Source organism: Triticum urartu, chromosome 5A (genome assembly GCF_056163025.1).
Source record: "Triticum urartu cultivar PI428250 chromosome 5A, HENAU_Tu73, whole genome shotgun sequence".
NCBI classification, from domain to species: domain Eukaryota; kingdom Viridiplantae; phylum Streptophyta; class Magnoliopsida; order Poales; family Poaceae; genus Triticum; species Triticum urartu.
Window position 1 is genome coordinate 212,580,265 of NC_141877.1, and position 7,964 is coordinate 212,588,228.

Consider the following 7,964-nt stretch of genomic DNA (forward strand, 5'->3'; position numbering starts at 1 on the left):
CTTGTAACAACGTTCTTGATCCCCTTGCGCATGCCATCATCTCCATGCTTGGTCTTGCTCCAGTGTTCATCCCTCTTATCCATGCCAGGCCCTTTATTTATAAGTAAAACAAATGTATCTAATTTAGACAGCATCATATTCTCATAAATATTAGAATCATTACCAAGAAACAGAAGTACCTGATAATTTAATTGGCGTGCGCGAGCTCTAGTAATTGGTCCAGTATGTATAGCAGTAGGGGTTGTGGGTGTAACAGTGGTATTGATGTCCTCATCACCCTGGCCACGCATATAAAGGAGTGGAGGAGGGGGGTGGGCCGGCTCTCCTATGGCACGCCCTAGAGGAGTCCTACTCCCACCAGGAGAAGGATCCCCCCCCTTCCTTAGTTGGACTAGGAGAGAAGGAAGGGGAGAGAGGGAGGAAGGAAAGGGGAGCGCCGCCCCCCTCCTAGTCCAATTCGGACCAGAGGGAGAGGGGGCACGCGGCTTGCCCTGGTCTCCTCTCTCTCTCCACTATGGCCCAATAAGGCCCATACATTTACCGGGGGGTTCCGGTAACCTCCCAGTACTCCGGTAAAATCCCAATTTCACCCGGAACTATTCTGATGTCCAAATATAGGCTTCCAATATATCAATCTTTATGTCTCGACCATTTCGAGACTCCTCGTCATGTCCGTGATCATATTCGGGACTCTGAGCTACCTTTGGTACATCAAAACATATAAACTCATAATATCGATCGTCACCGAACATTAAGCGTGCGGACCCTACGGGTTTGAGAACTATGTAGACATGACCGAGACACGTCTCCGGTCAATAACCAATAGCAGAACCTGGATTCTCATATTGGTTCCTACATATTCTACGAAGATCTTTATCGGTCAAACCGCATAACGGTATACGTTGTTCCCTTTGTCATTGGTATGTTACTTGCCTGAGATTTGATCGTCGGTATCTCAATACCTAGTTCAATCTCGTTACCGGCAAGTCTCTTTACTCGTTCCGTAATGTTACATCACGTAACTAACTCAATAGCTACATTCCTTGCAAGGCTTATTGTGATATACATTACCGAGAGGGCCCAGAGATATCTCTCTGACAATCAGAGTGACAAATCCTAATCTTGATCCATGCCAACTCAACAAACACCATCAGAGATACCTATAGAGCACCTTTATGATCACCCAGTTACGTTGTGACGTTTGGTAGCACACGAAGTGTTCCTCCGGTATTAGGGAGTTGCATTATCTCATAGTCATAGGAATATGTATAGTTATGGAGAAAGCAATAGCAATAAACTAAACGATCATCGTTCTAAGCTAACTGATGGGTCAATTCAATCACATCATTATTTAATGATGTGATCCTGTTAATCAAATGACAACTCATGTCTATGGTTACGAAACATAACCATCATTGATTCAATGAGCTAGTTAAGTAGAGGCAAACTAGTGACACTTTGTTTGTCTATGTATTCACACATGTACTAAGTTTCCGGTTAATACAATTCTAGCATGAATAATAAACATTTATCATGATATAAGGAAATATAAATAACAACTTTATTATAGCCTCTAGGTCATATTTCCTTCGGTCTCCCACTTGCACTAGAGTCAATAATCTAGATTACACAGTAATGATTCTAACACCCATGGAGTCTTGGTGCTGATCATGTTTTGCTCGTGAGAGAGGCTTAGTCAGCGGGTCTGCAACATTTAGATTTCTATGTATCTTGCAAATCTCTATGTCTCCCTCCTTGACTTGATCCCGGATGGAATTGAAGCGTATCTTGATGTTCTTGGCTATCTTGTGAATTATGGATTCCTTTGCCAAGGCAACTGCACTAGTATTGTCAAAAAAGATTTTCATTGGACCCGATGCACTAGGTATGACACCTAGATCGGATATGAACTCCTTCATCCAGACTCCTTCATTTGGTGCTTCCGAAGCAACTATGTATTCCACTTCACACGTAGATCCCGCCATGACGCTTTGCATGGAACTGCACCAACTAAGAGCTCCACCATTTAATAAAAACACGTATCCGGTTTGTGACTTAGACTCATCCAGATCAGTGTCAAAGCTTGCATTGACGTAACCATTTACGACGAGCTCTTTGCCACCTCCATATGCGAGAAACATATCCTTAGTCCTTTTCAGGTATTTCAGGATGTTCTTGACCGTTGTCCAATGATCCACTCCTAGATTACTTTGGTACCACCCTGCTAAACTTATAGCAAGGCACACATCAGGTCTGGTACACAGCATTGCATACATGATAGAGCCTATGGCTGAAGCATAGGGAACACCTTTCATTTTCTCTCTATCTTCTGCAGTGGTCGGGCATTGAGTCTGACTCGACTTCACACCTTGTAACACAGGCAAGAACCCTTTCTTTGCTTGATCCATTTTGAACTTCTTCAAAACTTTATCAAGGTATGTGCTTTGTGAAAGTCCAATTAAGCATCTTGATCAATCTCTATAGATCTTGATGCCCAATATATATGCAGCTTCACCAAGGTCTTTCATTGAAAAGATCTTATTCAAATATCCTTTTGTGTTATCCAGAAATTCTATATCATTTCCAATCAACAATATGACATCCACATATAAAATTAGAAATGCTACATAGCTCCGACTCACTTTCTTGTAAAAACAGGCTTCTCCAAAAGTCTATATAAAACCATATGCTTTGATCACACTATCAAAACGTTTATTCCAACTCCGAGATGCTTGCACCTGTCCATAGATGGATCACTGGAGCTTACACACTTTGTTAGCATCCTTTGGATCGATAAAACCTTTAGTTCGCATCATATACAACTCCTCTTCCAGAAATCCATTCAGGAATGCAGTCTTTACACCCATTTGCCAAATTTCATAATCATAAAATGCGGCAATTTCTAACATGATTTGGATGGACTTAAGCATGGCTACGGGTGAGAAAGTCTCATCGTAGTCAACTCTATGAACTTGTCGAAAACCTTTCGCAACAAGTCGAGCTTTGTAGACAGTAACATTACCATCAATGTCAGTCTTCTTCTTGAAGATCCATTTATTCTCGATGGCTTCCACACTTTGTTCTCATATATGGATCCCATCTCATATTTCATGGCTTCAAGCCATTTTGCAGAATATGGGCTCATCATCGCTTCCTCATAGTTCATAGGTTCGTCATGGTCAAGTAACATGGCCTCAAGAACAGGATTACCATACCACTTAGGTGCGGATCTTACTCTGGTTGACCTACGAGGTTCAGTAGTAACTTGATCTGAAGTTACATGATCTTCATCATTAGCTTCCTCACTAATTGGTGTAGGAATCACAGGAACAGATTTCCGTGATGAACTACTTTCCAATAAGGGAGCAGGTATAGTTACCTCATCAAGTTCTACTTTCCTCCCACTCACTTCTTTTGAGAGAAACTCCTTCTCTAGAAAGGATCCATTCTTAGCAACGAATGTCTTGCCTTCGGATCTGAGATAGAAGGTGTACCCAATAGTCTCCTTTGGGTATCCTATGAAGACACATTTCTCCGATTTGGGTTCGAGCTTATCAGGTTGAAGCTTTTTCACATAAGCATCGTAGCCCCAAACTTTAAGAAACGACAACTTTGGTTTCTTGCCAACACAGAGTGCATAAGCGCGTGGTCTCAACGGATTTAGATGGTGCCCTATTTAACATGAATGCAGCCGTCCCTAAAGCATAACTCCAAAACGATAGCGGTAAATCAGTAAGAGACATCACAGATCGCACTATATCTAGTAAAGTACGATTTTGATGTTCGGACACACCATTACGCTGTGGTGTTCTGGGTGGCGTGAGTTGCAAAACTATTCCGCATTGTTTCAAATGAAGACCAAACTCGTAACTCATATATTCTCCTCCATGATCAGATCGTAGAAACTTTATTTTCTTGTTACGATGATTTTCCACTTCACTCTGAAATTCTCTGAACTTTTCAAATGTTTCAGACTTATGTTTCATTAAGTAGATATACCCATATCTGCTCAAATCATCTGTGAAGGTGAGAAAATAACGATACCTGTCGCGAGCCTCTATATTCATCAGACCACATACATTAGTATGTATGATTTCCAACAAATCTGTTGCTCGCTCCATTGTTTCGGAGAATGGTGTTTTAGTCATCTTGCCCACGAGGCATGGTTCGCAAGTACCAAGTGATTCATAATCAAGTGATTGCAAAAGTCCATCCGAATGGAGTTTCTTCATGCGCTTTACACCAATATGACCTAAACGGCAGTGCCACAAATAAGTTGCACTATCATGATCAACTCTGCATCTTCTGGCTTCAATATTATGAATATGTGTATCACTACTATCGAGATTCATCAAGAATAGACCACTCTTCAAGGGTGCATGACCATAAAAGATATTACTCATATAAATACAACAACCATTACTCTCAGATTTAAACGAATAATCGTCTCGCATCAAACAAGATCCAGATATAATGTTCAAGCTCAACGATGGCACCAAATAAAAATTATTTAGGTCTAAAACTAATCCCGAATGTAGATGTAGAGGTAGCGTGCCGACCGCGATCACATCGACTTTGGAACCATTTCCTACATGCATAGTCACCTCGTCCTTAGCCAATCTTCGCTTAATCTGTAGTCCCTGTTTCGAGTTGCAAATATTAGCAATAGAACCAGTATCAAATACCCAGGTACTACTATGAGCATTAGTAAGGTACACATCAATAACATGTATATCACATATACCTTTGTTCACCTTGCCATCCTTCTTATCCGGCAAATACTTTGGGAAGTTCCGCTTCCAGTGACCAGTCCCTTTGCAGTAGAAGCACTCAGTCTCAGGCTTAGGTTCAGACGTGGGCTTCTTCACTTGAGCAGCAACTTACTTGCCGTTATTCTTGAAGTTCCCCTTCTCCCCTTTACCCTTTTTCTTTAAACTGGTGGTCTTGGTAACCATCAACACTTGATGCTCCTTCTTGATTTCTACCTCCGCAGCCTTTAGCATTGCGAAGAGCTCGGTAATAGTCTTATCCATCCCTTGCATATTGTAGTTCATCACAAAGCTCTTGTAGCTTCGTAGCAGTGATTGAAGAATTCTGTCAATGACACTATCATCCGGAAGATTAACTCCCAGTTGAATCAAGTGATTATTATACCCAGAAATTTTGAGTATATTTTCACTGAAAGAACTATTCTCCTCCATCTTGCAGCTATAGAACTTATTGGAGATTTCATATCTCTCAATAAGGGCATTTTCTTGAAATATCAACTTCAACTCCTGGAACATCTCATATGCTCCATGACGTTCAAAACATCGTTGAAGTCCCGGTTCTAAGCCATAAAGCATGGCACACTGAACTACCGAGTAGTCATCAGCTTTGCTCTGCCAGACGTTCATAACATTTGGTGTTGCTCCTGTAGCGGGTTTGGCACCTAGCGGTGCTTCCAGGACGTAATTCTTCTATACAGCAATGAGGATAATCCTCAAGTTATGGACCCAGTCCGTGTAATTGCTACCATCATCTTTCAACTTTGCGTTCTCAAGAAACGCATTAAAATTCAACAGAACAACAGCACGGGCCATCTATCTACAACAACATAGACATGCAAAATACTATCAGGTACTAAGTTCATGATAAATTGAAGTTCAATTAATCAAATTACTTAAGAACTCCCACATAGATAAACATCCCTCTAATCATCTAAGTCATCACGTGATCCACACCAACTAAACCATGTCCGATCATCACGTGTGATGGAGTAGTTTTCAATGGTGAACATCACTATGTTAATCATATCTACTATATGATCATGCTTGACCTTTCGGTCACAATGTTCCGAGGCCATATCTGCATATGCTAGGCTCGTCAAGTTTAACCCGAGTATTCTGCGTGTGCAAAACTGGCTTGCACCCGTTGTATGTGAACGTAGAGCTTATCACACCCGATCATCACATGGTGTCTCGGCACGACGAACTTTCGCAACGGTGCATACTCAGGGAGAACACTTATACCTTGAAATTTAGTGAGAGATCATCTTATAATTCTACCGTTGATCTAAGCAAAATAAGATGCATAAAAGATAAACATCACATGCAATCAATATAAGTGATATGATATGGCCATCATCATATTGTGCCTGTGATCTCCATCTCCAAAGCACCGTCATGATCAGCATCGTCACCGGCTTGACACCTTGATCTCCATCGAAGCATCCTTGTCGTCACGCCAACTATTGCCTCCATGACTATCGCTACCGCTTAGTGAACAAGTAAAGCAATTACATGGAGATTGCATTTCATACAATAAAGCGACAACCATATGGCTCCTATCAGTTGCCGATAACTGTGTTACAAAAGATGATCATCTCATACAATAAAATTTAGCATCATGTCTTGACCACATCACATCACAACATGCCCTGCAAAAACAAGTTAGACGTCCTCTACTTTGTTGTTGCAAGTTTTACGTGGCTGCTATGGGCTGAGCAAGAACCGTTCTTACCTACGCATCAACCACAACGCGGTATAGTGATTGCTTTTTGATCTTCAGAAAGAACCCTTTTCATTGAATCCGATTCAACTTAAGCTGGAGAAACAGACACCCACTAGCCACCTGTGTGCTAAGCACGTCGGTAGAACTAGGCTCGCGTAAGTGTACGCGTAATGTCGGTCTGGGCCGCTTCATCCAACAGTGCCGCTGAATCAAGAATCAACTAGTGACGGCAAGCGGTATGTATATAACCACGCCCACAACTCCTTTCTGTTCTACTCGTGCATATAACATATATGCATAAACCTGGCTCGGAGGCCACTGTTGGGGAACGCAGTAATTTCAAAAAAAATCCTACGGACATGCAAGATCATGGTGATGCATAGAAACGAGAGGGGAGAGTGTCATCCACGTACCCTCGTAGATCGTAAGCGGAAGCATTGTGAAAACGCAGTTGATGTAGTCGTACGTCTTCACGATCGACCGATCCTAGTACCGAACGTACGATACCTCCGTGATCAGCACACGTTCTGCTCGATGACGTCCCACGAACTCACGATCCAGTAGAGATTCGTCGGAGAGTTCCATCAGCACGATGGCGTGATGACAGTGTTGATGAAGCTACCAACGCAGGGCTTCGCCTAAGCACCGCTACGATATGACCGAGGTGGATTATGGTGGAGGGGTGCTCCGCACACGGCTAAAAGATCAATGATCAACTTGTGTGTATAGGGGTGCCCCTGGCCACGTATATAAAGGAGTGGAGGAGGGGGCGGGCCGACCCTACTATGGCACGCCCTGGAGGATTCCTACTCCCACTGGGAGTAGGATTCCCCCCTTCCCTAGTTGGACTAGGAGAGAAAGAAGGGGGAGAGAGGGAGGAAGGAAAGGGGGGCGCCGCCCCCCTCCTAGTCCAATTTGGACCAGAGGGAGAGGGGGCACGCGGCTTGCCCTGGTCTCCTCTCTCTTTCTCCACTATGGCCCAATAAGGCCCATACATTTACTGGAGGGGTTCTGGCAACTCCCGGTACTCCGGTAAAATCCCGATTTCACCCGAAAGTATTCTGATGTCCAAATATAGGCTTCCAATATATCGATCTTTATGTCTCGACCATTTCGAGACTCCTCGTCATCTCCGTGATCATATCCGGGACTCCGAACTACCTTCGGTACATCAAAACACATAAACTCATAATACTGATCGTCACCGAACATCAAGCGTGCGGACCCTACGGGTTCGAGAACTATGTAGACATGACCGAGACATGTTTCCGGTAAATAACCGATAGCAAAACCTGGATGCTCGTATTGGTTCCTACATATTCTACGAAGTTCTTTATCGGTCAAAGCGCATAACGATGTACATTGTTCCCTTTGTCATCGGAATGTTACTTGCCCGAGATCCGATCGTCGTTATCTCAAGACCTAGTTCAATCTCGTTACCGGCAAGTATCTTTACATGTTCCATAATGTTA